We start from the raw sequence: 17,621 nt of genomic DNA, 5'->3' as shown, positions 1-17,621 counted from the left end.
TTTGAGGAATTTGTTGTTGTTGTTAGTTGTCATCGAGTCAATTCTGACTCATGGTGACCATATGCATGCAGAGTAGACCTGCTCCATAGGGTTTTCAAGGCTGTGACCTTTCAGAAGCAGATCACCAGGCCTGTCTTCTGAGGTGCCTCTGATGGATTTGAACTGCCAACCTTTTGGCTAGTATCTGAGCACTTAACTGTTTGCACACCCAGAAATGCTAGGTCTTCTTTGTTTCTTTCAATGATGTTTTCTTGTTTCCATGTATAAGTTTTGCATTTCTTTTGTTAAATTTATTCCTAAGTGTTTTACTCTTTTTTATACTATTGTAAATATATATTTTTCTTAATTTTATTTTTAGATTGTTCCTTACTAGTGTATAGAAATACAATTAATTTTTGTATATTGATCTTGTACCCTGCCACATTGTTGAATTTACTAGCACTAATTTTTTTCCATGGATTTCTGAAGATTTACTATACACAAGATCATGTCATCTGAAAATAGATATAGTTTTACATCTTCCTTTCCAGTCTAGATGCCTTTATTTCTTTTCTTGCCTAATTGCCCTTGCTAGAACCTCAAGTACAATGTTGAAGAGAAGTAACAAAAGCAGAGTTCTTGTCTTGCTCCTGATCTTAGAGGGGGAAGCATTCAGTCTTCCAACACTGGGTATGATTTTAGCAGCGGGTTTTTCATACATGGCCTTTATCAGGTTGAAGAAACTTGCTTCTAGTCTTAGTTTGTTGTGTGTTTTTATTATGAAAGGATGTTGGATTTCGTCAAGTCTTCTTTCTGTGTCTATTGAGGTGACCATATCATTTTTGTTCTTTATTCTATCAATGTGATGTATTATATTGATTGATTTTCAGGTATTAAACCAACCTGCATCTCTGAGATAAATCCCTCTTGGCCATGGTGCGTGATCTTTTTAATATGATCCTAGATTCAGTTTGCATCTATGTCCGTAAGAGATATTGGCCTGTAGTTTTCATTTCTTATGGTATCTTTGTCTGCTTGGGTATCAAGGTAATACTGGTCTCATAAAATGAGTTGAGCGAACTCATTTTTTTAAACAGCTTGATAATATTCAATAATTTGGATGTATCAGAATTTATTTAATCATAGCCGTACTGATAAACATTTAGATTGTTTCCATTTTTTTGCCACTATTATTGGCGGACCCCTGGTGGTACAGTGGTTAAGCATTCAGCTGCTAACCAAAAAGTCAGGAGTCCAAATCCACCAGCCACTCCTTGGAAACCCTATGGGGCAGTTCTACCCTGTCCTATAAGGTCACAATAAGTTGGAATCAACTGGATGGCAAAGAGTTTGGTTTGGTTTTTTTGGATTAATGGCTTGGAAATATATACTCGTGTACTTGAGCTTTTATTGCTGCAAGAAATTCCCAAATGTGAGATTTCTGATTTGATAGGTATGTATTTTTAGTTTTCATAGATATTTCCAGATATCTTTCCAAAAAGTTTGTAGCAATTTGCGCCCCTGCCAGCAATGTGTGAGAATATCAGTGTCTCCATATCCCACCAAGACTGGATATTATCATCATGTTAGAACATAATTTGGAAGCTATCTGTTAACCTTGTGTTAGAAGAGCCTTTGCAAGTAAGACTGGAATCCCATGAATAAGACACAGAGCTGCCTTAAAGAAACTACTGGTTAGCGGAGGAGTCAGACTCATAAATAGGTAATTTCAACATGATGTACTTTCCTGCCAGTTGCTCTTCTCCTCCTCCCCCCCAACCCACACACACTTTGGGACTGTGGCAGGCCCCAAGGCAGTGAAGACTGAAGTGGAATGAGTAGAAGCAATTGGTGCTAAAAAGAAAATGAGCCTCAAACATATACTATCAGAGTAAATGACTCAGCTTTGTTCACCTTAGTAGCCCCAGTTATTGACACACAGTTCTTGATACACATGGTAGGCACTCAGTTAATGCTTATTGTTGTTGGGTGCCTTCAGTTGATTCCAACTTACAGTGGCCCCATGTGACACAGTAGAATTGTCCCATAGGGTTTTCTAGGCTGTAGTTGAGGCAGACAGCCTCCAGGCACCATTACCAACCCCCAACTTCCTTGAAAGAGTAGCATGAGCCCTTCTAACTTGTTTCTCCAAATGTTTTTTAGGCAATGGGCCAACTTTCTGCCAAAGGTAGAGAAAAACAAGTGGCTGGGGTCTCAGACCACAGAATCAGTTAAGACCAGATCTGGCCCACTTGATATGTGCAGCACCATCAAGCCCATTCTCTGGGTGACCCCACAAAGTTTCTCCTGCTGGACTAAACCAAACTTTAGTGGCCCAAGATTGAGGGCAGACTTTCAGAAGCTAAGGATCTAAGCCTAAGATCCAATTTGAGAAACCGTCCCCCCCGCCGCCCCGCCCCTGCCTTTCGGGCTGGGCAAGCACAGAATACGGAATCGCCCCAAGGAATGCCTTTTTGGGCCAGATCAATCAACTACCTTGCTCCTTCCCAGCAGGATCCTTCCTCAGTTTTTTGCCCCTAATAAAAACCGTTTTAGCCATTGTTCAGAGAGCCATCTTGGTGAAGTAAATGTAGTATTTTCCTTAGCTTGGCCAACAAAATATATCTTCTTTTGCTTTCACCCATTTTGTGTGTTCTAATTTTTTTTTTATGGCTGCACCAAGCAAGACATGAGGTCCCCCCACCCCCCGCCCAGGAATAGTCTTTACAGGAGCAGATCACCAGATCTTTCTCCTGGAGCCTCTGGGTGGGTTTGAACTGCCAATCTTCCAGTTAGTAGCTGAGCACTTAACTGTTGCACCACTACAAAAAAACTACAGCGCCTTCCAATTAATGCTTATGGTGGTTCTACTCTGTCCTATGAGGTCACTATGAGCTGGAATCCACTCAACAGCAACAGGTTTGGCTTTTGGTTTGAGATGCAAAAACGTCCCCTTCCTTCCACCTCAAAAAGCTGGAGCTGCCTCTCGCCTAACAAAGCCCTGTGTTGTCTCCCCCACACACACCCCAGGCTATTTGTTTCCTTTTCCAACATTTCTTCTTCCTCTTTTCTCTTTAGAGGCTGTCTCCACCTTCATTTGAACCTTGGTGGCCTGTGGAAGAAGGTAATGGTAGGCAGGGCAAGTCAGCCCCAGATGTGATCCACCCTGGATTCCAAACTTACCTGAGGCCCATTTTTTAGGACAAAGTTAGTAATAAACCCTGGCTGCTCATTTCTGAAGAATGGGTCCCAGAGAACCAGGCCCTGCCATCTCAGACCATAGCTACCACTGCCCAATTCTGTCAAATTTTTATATGCAGCTCAGGACTGCATATACACACTTCATTATCTGCCTCACCTTTTGCCCCTTCAAATGCACTAATTGAAAGTATGCTTCCAACACTACCATCGGGTAATCTCAGCCTCTGGCCTCTGTGGGACCTCGCTGCATAATCCCACCGAAACCAAACCCACTGCTGCGAAGTCGATTCCGACTCATAGCGACCGTATAGGACAGAGTAGAACTGTCCCATAGAGTTTCCAAGGACAGCCTGGAGGACTGAACTGCCAACCTTTTGGTTAGCAGCTGTAGCACTTAACCACTACGCCACCAGGGTTACCATCTGCATAATGCCAGCCCTCAAATCTCCCCCTTTGCACATCCTTTCAAACCTGTACAGCCTCGTCTTTAAAGAGACAGACTGACTTGATTCCTTCCCTAAGGGGTTCTGGCAGGACCTCTACTTGGCTGCCCTTTGTTAGGGGTTAGTTTTTGTCACTAGAGATAAAGTATTTGAAGTAACAGAACTGCTCTTGTTTTAAAGCAGCCTACAACACTTTTGAGGAGCCCTGGTAATTCAATGGTTAAGCGCTTGGCTGCTAACTGAAAGGTTGGTGGTTTGAACCCACCCAATGGCTACCACCAACTGGCTCTGCGAGAGAAAGACCTGGTGATTCATTCTGGAAAGATTACAGCCCGGGGAACCCTACAGGGCAGTTCTACTCTGTCACATGGGGTCACTATGAGTCTAAATCAACTCGATAACAAACAATAACACTTTCAGAGTCCCTAGGTGGTGCAAAGTATTAAGTGCTCGACTGCTAACCAAAAAGTTGGCAGTTCAAATCCTTCCAGAGGCACCTCAGAAGAAAGGCCTGGTGATCCATTTCAGAAAGGTCACAGCCTTGAAAATTCTATGGAGCATAGCTCTACTCTGAAACACATGATGCCGCCATGAGTGGAAACAATGCAACTGGTAACAATGCTTTTCACTGGTTCAATCCTCTGTCCCCCTACTGGCGAGTTAATGAGACCTGAAAGACCTAAGTTTAAGTTCAGGACTCCACAAACACAACTTTGCAAGGAGCCCTTTTGCATTACAAATAAACAGGACTAGCCCCTAAGTGGGAGCCCTGGTGGCACAGTGGTTAAGAGCTTGGCTGTTAACCAAAAGGTTGGCTCTTTGAATACACCAGCCGCTCCTTGGAAACACTGTGGGACAGCTCTACTCTGTCCTATAGGATCACTATGAGTCGAAACCAAGTCATGCCAATTCAATTAAACTCCATACGACAACCTCATCATGGAACCAAGTTAGTTGAAGAGTTCTTGTGCATCACCTCAGACCAGCCAAATTCTCTGGGCCTCAGCTGTAAAGTTAAAGTTATGAACCTTAGGTGATTTTCTAGCTTTCATGGTCTGTGACTCTAGATTTGGGATCACTCATGCAGTATGTTGCTGAGGCAAATCACTGTGGGATCCCTGTCCTTCCTCATTAATGGGTTTAAGCACATGAACCTGATTAGAAATAACATCAAGGGCAGCTTTGGTTGATTAATTAAAGCCTCTAGCACTAAGAAAAGAAGGGAAGATCATGGTTGCCAGGCAACCAGCCTTGGTCCTTGTTGGCAGTGGGGTGAGGCTGGTTGTTATGTGAACACCTCGGGTCTTTTTTAGCTGCAATTGGTGGGGCCATTCTGTGGTCTTCATTGCCATCCTGTGGAGCCCCAACCAAACAACCTTCATGGGAGTGAAGGGACATGCCTGCCCTCTCCTTGTGCCCAAAGTTTACAGACTGGAGTGATGGAACCAGCTTCGTAAGAACAGCTCTACCCATATTCCTACTGTATATCTCTGCATGTGTCTAAATAATATTTGAAAATATTAATTAATGCAACCTCCCCCATCTTATGGAATTCTTTCCCATATTCGTTTGTGGCCCTGCCCCTGCCCCAGAGAGACAGACAAGAGTCATTCACTTCAGAAACAGAAAACCAAGACTGGATATTCAATTACTGAGTCTACTTGTAAAACAGAACAATTTGGGTGAATATTTGCAGAATGAGTTTCCTCTCACCACTGTGGGGCTGAAAAAGAGGAAGAGGGGACAAGAGGAAAGAGATTTTTAAGTCTGACAAATGTCAAGCTTCTTCTAGAGGAAGCCTCATTTTTCACCAGTGCTGTTGAGCCTCCAACTCAGTGCCCAATTGTCTTCCTGGAGGTCCTCCAGTTGACAGTGCTCCATCACACCTGTCCGACATTCAGTTAGTGATACATGACTGTCACCAAGATGGCTTAGTCCTTCCTCTGACCTCCTCATGTAGAAAACTCACTGGACAAAAGGACTCCTGTCGACCACCCAGAAGGACTAACTAGAGGTGAAGGAAGGTGGATCTCTAGATACCTCAAGGAGTGGTGGAATGAAGGGGCAGTCCATGCCCCTGATTAAGGTAAGAAGAGGTGGAGCACTTTTGAAATGCCCCACTGAGCCAGGGTAAAGGTGAACCACATGGTCCTTATTAAATCACATCACTTCCGACTCATGGGGACCTCATGTGTGCAGAGTAGAACCGCTCCATAGGGTTTTCAAGGCTGTGGCTTTTCAGAAGCAGATCACCAGGCCTGTCTTCCAAGGCACCTCTGAGTGGGTTAGAACCACCAGTCTTCTGGCTAGTAGTTGAACAATTAACCTTTTGTGCCCCCGGGGAAATTTCCTTATTAAATAAAAAAAAAATACACCGACGTAAAATGGTCCCTCAGACTCCTTCCACTTTCTTTGCAACCATCCTTGTTCAATCTACCATCATTTACAACTGGTCTCCCTGCATCTACTCTTGGCTCTCTCCAATCCATTCTCTACACAGCAGCTGGAGTGATTAAAACAAAAACATTATATGGATGATTTGTCTTTTCAGTGGCTTCTCATTGCACTTAGAAAAAAATCCACACACCCTCCCACTTCCTACAAACACGTGTGGTCTGGGGCCTGGCCACCTCTTCAGCCTCACCCAGGCCCCATCCCCCTCACTCGCCACGCTCCAGCAATATTGGCTTTCTGGACCAGTACAGAACATGTCAAACTCTTTGTTCCCCCAGGTCATTTGCACTAACTGCTCTCACTGCCTGGAAGGTTCTTCCTGTGGATGTCCATATGGCTGGCTCTTTCCCATCAGTCAGATCTTAGCTCATTTGTTCCCTGCCTTCCCTATCTAAATACAGTAGTCCCCTCTATTATCTACCTCATCACCCTGTTTATTTCCCTCACAGCACTTTTCACAATCTGCAATTATCTTGTTTATGTATTTGTTGGCTTATTTTTTGTCAGCTCCCATTAAATATAAGCTTAGCAATGGCCAGGGTCATTTTACCTTGTTCAGAGTTTTATCCAAGTATCTAGCCCACTGCCTGGCAAATAATGTTCAATAAATATTTGTTGACTAAAGAATGCAGAATATATAAAAGACATTTACATGTTATCACACACATATATAACCACATCACTCGTATAGTGCTTACTGTGTGCCAGGAATATTTCAGACAGTATCATTAATATCACACACAAGTAAAATTTTGCTGAAAATCATTCAAAAGCGGCTGCAGCAGTACATCAACAGGAAACTGCCAGAAATTCAAGCCAGATTCAGAAGAGGATGTGGAACCAGTGATATCATTGGTGATGTCAGATGGATCCCAGTGGAAAGCAGAGAATACCAGAAAGATGTTTACGTGTGTTTTATTGACTATGCAAAGGCATTTGACTGTGTGGATCATAACAAATTATGGATAACATCGTGGAGAGTGGGAATTCTGGAACTCTTAATTGTGCTCGTGAGGAACCTGTACATAGATCAAGAGACAGTCGTTCGAACGGAACAAGGGGGCACTCGTTGTTTAAAGTCAGGAAAGGTGTGCGTCAGAGTTGTGTCCTTTTGCTATACTTATTCAATGTGTATGCTGAGCAAATAATGCACAATCAACACCCATGGAGGCAGGAGTCAAGAAGTCAAACATATTGCATTGGGCAAATCTGCTGCAAAAGGCCTCTATAAAGAGTTAAAAAGCAAAGATGTCCACTTTAGGACTAAGGTGCACCTGGCCCAACCTGTGTTGTTTTCAATCACCTCATATGTATTGAGAAAGCTGGACAATGAATGTTGCTGTTGTTGTTGCTGGGTGCCAAGAAGTCAACTCTGACTCATAGAGACCCCATGCAGAACAGCGCAAAGCACTGCCTGGTCCTGAGCCATCCTCACAATCGTTGTTAAGCTTCAGCCTGTTGTTGCAGCCACTGTGTCAGTCCATTTCACTGAGGGTCTTCCTCTTTTCTGTTGACCTTCTACTTTACCAAGCGTGATATTCTTCTCCAGGGACTGACACCTCCTGATAACATATCCAAAGTATGTGATATGAAGTCTCGCCATCCTTGCTTCTAAGAAGCTTTCTGGCTGTACTTCTTCCAAGACAGATCTGTTAGTTTTTTTGGTAGTCCTTCGTATATTCAATATTCTTCACCAACGCCATAATTCAAAGACATCAATTCTTCTTTGGTCTCCCTTATTCATTGTCCAGCTTTCACATGCATATGAGGTGATTGAAAACACCATGGCTTGGGCCAGGGGCACCTTAGTCTTCGAGGTGACATCTTTGTTTTTTAACACTTTAAACAGGTCTTTTGCAGAAGATTTGCCCAATGCAACGTGTCTTTTGATTTCTTGACTGCTGCTTCCATGGGTGCTGATTGTGGATCCAAGTAAAATGAAATCCTTGACAACCTCAATCTTTTCTCTATTTATCATGATGTTGTTTATTGGTCCAGTTGTGAGGATTTTTTGTTTTCTTTATGTTGAGGTGTAATCCCTATCGAAGGCTGTAATCTTTCATCTTCATCAGCAAGTGTTTCAAGTCTTCTTCACTTTCAGCAAGCAAGGTTGTGTTATCTGCATAACACAGGTTGTTAATCAGTCTTTCTTCAATCCTCATGCCCCGTTTTCTTCATATAGTCCAACTTCTCTGATTATTTGCTCAGCATACAGATTGAATAAGTATGGTGAAGAGATACAACCCTGACACATTCCTTTCCTGATTTTAAACCACAATTCAACATAGACGCCATAAATTCACCCATGTTATATGTGAGGTTTTAATAAATCTGTAGTTTAGCAACCAGCACTACAATTCAGTTTTAGAATGTTTCTATCACCTCCAAAAGATTACTCATACCAGTTTTCAGTCAATTCCCCTTCTCACCCACAGCCTCAGGCAACTACAAATCTATAGTGTCTATAATCTTTCTGTTTCTTTAAAACGCCATCTGCAGCCTTCAACTCATGGCAGTCCCATGTGCGTCAGAGTAAAACTGTGCTCCATAAGGCTTTCAGTGCCTGGTTTTTTTGAAGTAGGTAGCCTCTGAGAGGCCTCTTGGTAGACTTGAACCTCCAACCTTTTGGTTAGCAGTGAGCCTGTTAGCGATTTTCACAACCTGGGAACTCCTCTGTCTATAGATTTGTCTTTTCTAAGCATTTCATAAAGCACCAGTTTTTTTGTAGCTGAAAATACTCCTAAGTGCTATTCATGACATGTGGATATTCAGCTGGCTCTGGAACCCACACTTGGGTGGCAGCAGGAATGGGATAGGAATGGCCAACCACGTGGTGTAGCAGAAAGGTCCTTGAAGTTTTGGAGGCCCAGTTTTGGTCTTAACTTGTCTTCTAAAACAGCTGTGTGCCTTTGGGAGTTTTTTAATTTCTCTGAGCTGAGGTTTCCCCCTCTGTGAAATAAGGGGCGTAAGTGAATGTTTTTAAGCTCCCTTCGAGTTCTAACACTGAGAGCTTGTAAACTATTAAGACATAAAGCCAGTGTTTGATTTCTTCCAGATAAAGCTTTGTATCATTCAATACAAACTTATTCAGAACACTTATCCCTTCTATACATCTAAACAATTGCTCATGTTAAGGTGAATAATTCGACTAAATGGGAGGATTGAGCATGTTATGAAATGTCTATCAAAGAAAGAGATCTGTATTGAGTAGGAAGGTATGGTTTGCAGAAGAAAATGAATGAATTGCTGCAAAAGGGACATATTTGCTTGGGCCTCTTTTCAGAAGCAAGGGTGAAGAATGCTTAGAACCTATTCTATTTATGGCACATTTGAGTGCCCAGATATAAACGTTTCCTCTAGAAAAGGGGGAAACCCTGGTGGCGTAGTGGTTAAGTGCTAGGACTGCAAACCAAGAGGTCAGCAGCTTGAATTCACCAGGTACTCCTTGGAGACTCTATAGGGCAGTTCTACTCTGTCCTGTAGGGTCACTATGAGCCGGAATCGACTCAACGGCAGTGGGTTTGGTTTTTGGTTTTCTATAAAAGGGATGCTATGAATCTGAGTGTTTTGTTGAAGGGAACAATTGTGATTGTAGAGAAATAGGAGCATATTTATCCTTAAAAGTCTATTTGTTATTGTCAAATTTTTAGCAGTGTGGTAATGGTGCTGTGGCTATGGATAAAAAAGAGTCCTTTGGATTATGGGCTTGTTACATACATGTTGATTGTAGTGACAGTTACAAGAATCTATGCGTGTGTTAAAGTTCATAAAACTGCACACACTCAAAAAAGGGCATATTTACTGTATTTAATTTAAAAATTCAAATAAAAACAGTCCTTATCTTTTAGAGATATACATTGTAATATTCATGGATGCAATGATAAAATATCTGAGAACTGCTTCAAAACAACATGAGAGGGAGGGAAGTGGTGGGGATGCAGATGAAACAAGATTGGCCAGGAGCTGATAATTGTTGAAACTGAGTTCATAGTACTCTCCAGGGGTTTATTATGTTCTCCTTTTCTTTCCTTTTGTTTATGCTCAAAGTTTTTCATTATAAAAAGTTAAAAATAAAAACATTGGTGAGCAAGAGTAAATTTTCTTTCTGATTGCATACTTAAAAGGAGTTTATTTCTGATTTCCAGAGTGATTTTCCTCTCTCTAGCCTCAGGCATTGTCTACACGGGCAAAATGATAGGAAGAATATACCATTTCTCTGCATAATTTACTCACTTTTCATAATATGAGAAAGGATTTCTAAATATACATACCCACTGGGCTGACTACAGTTTAAAAATTAACTTCATATCAAATCAGAACCAATGGCCACCATTTATTGAACGCCTGCTTGTAACAGTCATCAAAATAATCTTTCAAATAAAACATCTCATTCAATCTTTAAATCTCCTCTAGAAGATATTATTCCCATGTTACAAAGGAGGAAACCAAGGCTCAGAGGGGACAGGTCTACTTCCAGACTGTGCTCTTAACCCTTGGGCAGTATGACTTTCAGGGGGAGCACTGTTCCGAGCAGGATGCCTTTTACAGGCTCTGTGCACCCCTCCCCACATTTCCCTGTCCTTTTTCTTCTAGAGGGCTCACACCCGTCACCTTCTTCAGAGGACTTCTGAGGGCTACTGGAGCTGCTTTGCCAAATCCAGAGAACAGAAAGTGCACGGGAATTTATGTCTCCATAAACGAAAAACCAAACCAAACCCGTTGCCGTCAAATCGATTACGACTCATAGAGACCCTATAAGACAGAGCAGAGCTGTCCCACAGAGTTTCCAAGGAGCACCTGGTGGATCCGAACTGCTGACCTTTTGATTAGCAACCGCTGCTCTTAACCACTATGCCAGGGATTCCCATGTCTCCATAGGGTGGCCCAAATGACAGACAGGTGCAGGAGTACCAAACCTCAACTCTTCTGCCTTGACTGAGGCAGGCTCTGAGGTATAATTAGCACTGCAGTGCTCCGCTGGGGGATCAGGCAGAAGCAAAAACTTCACTTGAAATCACACCCTTGCTCAGGTTTTCCCCCCTCCCTGTCCTGTTTCCCACTCCCTTACTGGTTTCTCCTGGGAATATTTCTTTAATAAATCACTTGCTCATGAATCCCTGTCTTAGAGACTGTTCTGGGAAGCCTAACCAAAGACAACTTCCTTTTCCTTTTTAAATGTAGGTTCCTTGGGGATAATTCCCTCCCTAGGAATCATTTATGAGAATGTTTATATGTTTGTACATATGTAAGTTCACATAGAAAGAAAGGCCTGGCAACGTACTTCAGAAAATTTGTCAACAAAAAACCTTTTGGGCCACAACAGAGTGTTGTTCGACTCTCTTGCTTTGACACATCACCAGAAGGGATCAATTGCTGGAGGAGGACACGGCATTCGATGAAGTAGAGGGCCAAGAAAGGTGGGAGAGACCCTCGGTGAGATGGAATGGCACAATAACCATGATAATGGATTGGCACATGCCCCTGATTGTGAGGATGGCACAGGACGGAGCAATGTTTCGTTCTGTTGTTCATAAGGTTGCCATTAGTCAGAGTCTACTTGACGATGACTATCTAAGTTCATATGTATGTATATATTTACATATAAAGTTACTGTAGTGACTGGGAATAGAAATGTCAAAGGAAGTGAAGATATTACCATCTAAGAAGATCACATGGACCCATAATGAGAAGTGGAAGAAAGAGCCTTCCCTGCTCCTTAAGTACTCTAGCAGCTGAGGCTGTCAGCATGGGCTTTCAAATGCTTATCCAATACTAATTGCTGAACAAACACTGCGTTAACCTATAAGGGTGGGCATGGGGTTGGGAAGAGAGCCTGATAGTGTGGGTTGAAAAAGAAAGAGAGAATACATTTGAATAGACCTAAAACCAGGGTCTTCAAGGCTTCAAAAACAAGGCAACTCTTTCCAGTAAGCCCCTTGCTGGGAGGAAGGCATTGTGTTTACAGAGAATAGAGCTCTACTCTGTCTCATCCTCAGTAAGAAGGGGATTTCAGTTTGTAAAGAATTCTTCTAGTCATAGTGTTATATTACTCACAGAGGAGAATACATAGTGATTAAGAGTGTGGTTCCATATCTGAACTAGTTAAATTTATAGCTTGGCTCCCTGACTTTCTAGCTGTGTGACTCTGGGTAAGTCACTTCACATCTTTGAACCTCTGTTTCCTATTCTGTGAAGTGGAACTCTAGCAATAATTACCTCATATTGTTGTTGTTGAGCGAGCCCTGATGGTGAATCAATTATAGCTGCTAACCAAAAAGTTGGCAATTCGAATCTGCTCCTTGAGAACCCTATGGAGCAGTTCTGCTCTGTTCCAAAGGGCCACTGTGAGTCGGAACTGACTCTGCAGCAGTGGGTTTTTATTGTTGTTGAGAGGGTTACACTGGATTAGACACACAAACCACTTAGTATAGTGGCTGGCACATGATAAAAATTCAATAAATGGCAGTTATTATAATTAGGGAAACTGCAAATTTCCTTCTGTGAATGTCTTTACGAATGGCACTGGAGTTGGAGAGATTGCAAGGAAGCCCGTATATTCACACATTGCAGGGGGCAGCATACATATACGTCCTTTGGGAGGGAATACAGCAAATCAAGCACCCCCCAGAAAAAGTTAGTCAGGTCTTCCACACCGATTTGTTTGTATCTATGTTTTAGCACTTTACCGTGGTATATTCTAACCTGTTTGTTAATATGTCTGTTCCATCACTCCGCAGAGAACTCTTGAGAGCCAGGACATCGTTTTCATTATTGCGTCTCCAGTATTCACCAGTTGAAGCAGTAGGTGCTCAGCAAATGTTTGTGGCTGGACAAACGGATACAGAGCCTTATAAATGAGTATCTGGGTGTTGGGTCAAATTATTCTAAAAGAATCAAGCTAAAAGAAGAGAAGAATTTATACCAAGGTAGTCAATGCAACCGTATTTACAATAGCAAAAAGAAAAGAAAAAAGGAAGGGAGGAAGAGAGGGAGGAAGGGAAAACAGAACACTGTGAATGTCCATAATAGAGGAATTTAAGTAATTTAATACATATCCAATCAAGATATGATAGAGTCATGAAAACTTAGAAAGTCTATGTAGCAACATGGAGAAATAATTATTATAATAAATTGTTAAGTAAAAAAGAAAAATTTCCATCTTCATGATGACTGCGACCCTGGCATACTATAAAAATTCAATAAATGATATATGTATACACACTTACATGGGAAATTCTGGTGGTGTAGTGGTTAAGAGCTACGGTGCTAACCAAAAGATCAGCAGTTCAAATACACCAGGTGCTCTTTGTAAACTCTATGGGGCAGTTCTACTCTGTCTCATAGAGTTGCTGTGAGTCAGAATCGACTTGACGGCAGCACGTTTGGTTTTTGGTTTTTATACACACATGTGGACAAGAACTAGCAGGGGATGTGGACATTAAAAAAACAGGTTATTTTATTGCTTTGATAACCTTATGGCTTTTTTTTTTTTAACCTTCCATTATTATTGCTACAATATATACATATTTGCTACAATATTTTTTATGTGTGAAGTTAAATAACGTTTTTAAATGGAAGAGGGTGGCCAATCTTTTACTGAGGCACTATCTCAGGCTTTCGTAGAACAATGGCTGCTCAAAGTCCCTTCCAGCCCAGGAGTCTGGCATTTCCCAGCTCTACTGCTTGAAAGAATGTTTCCTAGTACAGCACTCTGAGACTCACAGAGCATCTCAGAAGTAGTTGTTCGTGCTTAATGTCTACGTTGTCAAAACCCAATGGAAAAATATAGTCATACTAAGACAGAATCAATACATGTTGTGAAACGGTTGACCCCTTACCCTAAAAGAACTTTCTAACATTTACTGACTACGTACTATATGCCAATCACTCTTTTAAGTGCTGGAGATACAAAAGATGAACAGGACAAAGGTTTTGCCCTCAAGGGAGTTCAAGGCCCAACAGAGGAGGGAGACATCTAACAAGTTACGAAACCAAAACCTTTGCTGTCCATCTGATTCTGACTCATAGAGACCCTATAGGACAGAGAAGACCTGCCCCATAGAGTTTCCAAGGAATGGCTGGTGGATTCGAACTGCTGAGCTCTTAACCACTGCACCACCAGGGTTCCCTACAAGTTATAAAAAAAAAAAAAAAAATTTTTTTTTTTTTTTTTATAACTTGTAGGGAACCCTGGTGGTGCAGTTATAGTATATATAAAACGGTAAGCACAAAGACAGAACATGATAAATTAGGGCATGTTTGGTACAAAGAAAAGGAATTACTTCAGACTTGCTGGAATTAAGGTAGGCTTAAAAAAAAAAGTTTTTTTTTTTTTTATTATAAGGATAAGGAGCCCTGGTGGTGCAGTGGTTAAAGAGATTGTCTGCTAACTGAAAGGGCAGAAGTTCAAAACCACCTGCAGCTTCAAGGGAGAAAGATGTGGCGGATTGCTTACCTAGAGATTTGCAGTCTCGGAAACCCTACGGGTTCGCTCTGAGTTGGAATCGCCTGGAAGGCAGTGGATGGGTTTTGGGTATTATGATGATAGAGCCCTGCTGGCACAGTGGTTAAGAGCTCAGCTGCTAACCATAAAGGCTGGCAGTTTGAATCCACCAGCCGCTCCTTGCAAACCCAATGGGGCAGTTCTACTCTGTCCTATAGGGTGGCTATGAGTCGGAACTGACTCTACAGCAATGGGTTTTTGTAATAAGGATATAGAGAAGTGTCATGGAACCCAAAGCAGGAAGTACATTCCGGTCTCATAATATCCAGGAACTGGGGACCAAAATACCTTAGTAGCTAGTCCTGCCATTTTTCTCTCTCCCTCTCCTTCTCTATCTCTATTCCTCCTTCCGTGGTAATGGGGTCTCTTGCCTCCACTTCTTTCAGCACATCTATTCCTCTTTCTTTCTCTCCAGACCAATGCCATTGCTCTGTTTACACATGCTCACTTTGGCTTTCCTCAAATGGCATCAAGATCCAGACTACACAGTCACCTACAACTAATTAGAGTCACTGAGCCCCAATTACAAATTCCCAATAAACAGAATCTAGAATAGATCCTAGTCTTAGGTCAGGTCTAGATGTGGCTGAGGGATGAAAGTCATGAAAATTGCTTCCTTTCGGAAAGGACCATGGGAACAACTCACTGAGAAGAGGGCATCATGAAAGCAGACAAATTGACTGACATATCCCTTTTATGGGAAAACGAGGGACCTAACTTAGACTGGGGATATGGTGCTTAGGAAAGTGATTTTGAGCTAAGTCTTGGGGTGTCATCAAGGAATTAGACTAGAATGGGATGCAGATTTCAAAGATATTTAGGAGGGAGAATCAATAAGACTTGATTGGGTGATGGGAGGAAGGTTGTAGATTGAATCTCAGCCTATCACATAATTGCCTTAGCTCATCCTTTTTGTTAAAGGCCTCTTAAATGTCAGTGTCCTTGGGACTATCAATTTTTTTTCTATAGATAAACCCAGTGAGCCTCCACCTATTTCAGCAATAGTCCCTTGTATTCATCATCAACTCCAGCTGCAATAAGAGCAGGATTACAGGAAGTAATCTGATTCCTCAGAGGGATTTGAGAATTGCATCCATAGTCTAAGCTTTTTGCCTTACACAGCATTCCAAGCACACACACACACACATACCCACACGCCCCCCACACACCCACTTTCATGGAATGATGCAGAACATTTTTGTTTGGCCCTATTTAATCTGTTTGTTTTGCATAATGGCGTATGGAATGAATTCACCACTCTACTAGTTGAAGAGAATTACAGATAGCATATGTGATGTAGTACAGTCTGTATATATGTAAATACACCCCATTTATAGACACAGTGATTGTGCACATATGTGTGTTTTAAAACTTTTTTTAAAACAGAGGAGCTGTCAGTTTACAAATCCTTACTTATGCCTTACGCATTTCTTCTTCCCATTCCCACTGCCATCAGCCCAGTTTGGGTCGTTATCAACTCATCCTAAGTCACTGCAGTGAACGCCTAGCTGACCGTTCTGCCCGTGGTCACCAGATTTAGCTTCTTAAAGCGCCACTTGCATGGTGACATTCCCTTCCCACAAACCTTCAGTGTTTCTCTGTTACCTCCCAAACAAAGCATTCAAGGTCACTAGAACTTATTCCCCACCAACCTTCTAAGCTCCTTTGCTACTCTTCTGCGCTTTAGCTAAACTGAACTATTTTCATACTGATTTCCTAAATACACATGGATCTTTTCAATCAGTATATACTTTCTTTCTGACGGGAATAACTACCCTTTTCTCTCCTCTTCTCCAATCATCGAACTAATTCCACTTCTTCCACTGTATCTTTGCTAATAAACCCAGCAGGAAGTGACCATGTCTTCCTCTGCACACACAAAATACTTAGCACATACTTATTTTCAAATATATATATGTGTATATACATTTATGTATATACACATATATATATTTGAGTATGTCTTATCTCTTCTTCTAGATGGTACGACATGCAGTAACCTAATTTGTGTCACTCTTTCAGGACTGCCTGTTGTCATAGGCAGAATAATGACGCTTCCCCCAGATACCCATGTCCAAACTCCTAGAATCTGTGAATGCACGAGAACTCTCTGTACTTTCTGCACAATTCTTCTGTACCTAAAACTGCTCTGAAAATAAGTGTATTTTTTAAAAAACCAACTTCCCCCAAAGCCTACTCTATTGCATTTAAAATAATATTTATTTATTCGCCCTTAAAAGTAACATCCTTTTTCAAAACATTTAAGTATAAGGCATAAAGAAGAGAACAAAAGCCCATTCATGAGTCCATCATTAACATTTTGGATTGCTTATTTTTATTCTTCTATTATACCCATTGGAATCGACTCGACGTCAACTAGCAACAGCATTATTCAAATACATAATTTATCATTTACAGAGCTTGGTCTATAAGTGTTACATGACATTATAAATATGTATTTACATAGCTCTCTCCCCTACTAGGCTATGAGTTCCATGAAGACAGAGGCAGTGGCTTTGTCTTTGCATCCCCCAGCCAGTAGCGCCTAGCACAGTGCTTCACTTAATGCTTGTTGCATTAAGTGAAAAGTTCCTTTAGGACAGAAACTATGTTTGTTTAACTTTGTATCTAACATAATACTATCTTGCACATGTTATATATTTTATCTTCGTATTTTTTATTTACATAATTAAAGTCATATGCGAAACTTTTCCATCCTGAAGGTTTAAGGTATAGGTATATACGTTTTGTTCCCCTGGCTGCACAAATTTAGAAGACAAGATACAGTAGCAAAGATAATGAAAATGGTCTTTATCTCACCTTCTCCCCTGAGAATCACCAGAAACATTGAAATTCCCAAACTTCTTTTTCTTTCCTCTTAGTTTGGCCACAATACTTTCTCCCTGACAACCTGGAACTTATACTTCCATTGCTATTTGTTCTGATATTCCATGGCCTGTGTAGTGGATTAAAGATGGTGGCAAATTCTTTGCCACTTTCCTCACTGAGAGTTTAAGAGGTGGGGTGTATTTCTCTATCCT

This window comes from Loxodonta africana, chromosome 5 (assembly GCF_030014295.1).
Source record: "Loxodonta africana isolate mLoxAfr1 chromosome 5, mLoxAfr1.hap2, whole genome shotgun sequence".
Lineage (NCBI taxonomy): Eukaryota > Metazoa > Chordata > Mammalia > Proboscidea > Elephantidae > Loxodonta > Loxodonta africana.
Note: the sequence above shows the minus strand (reverse complement) of the source record.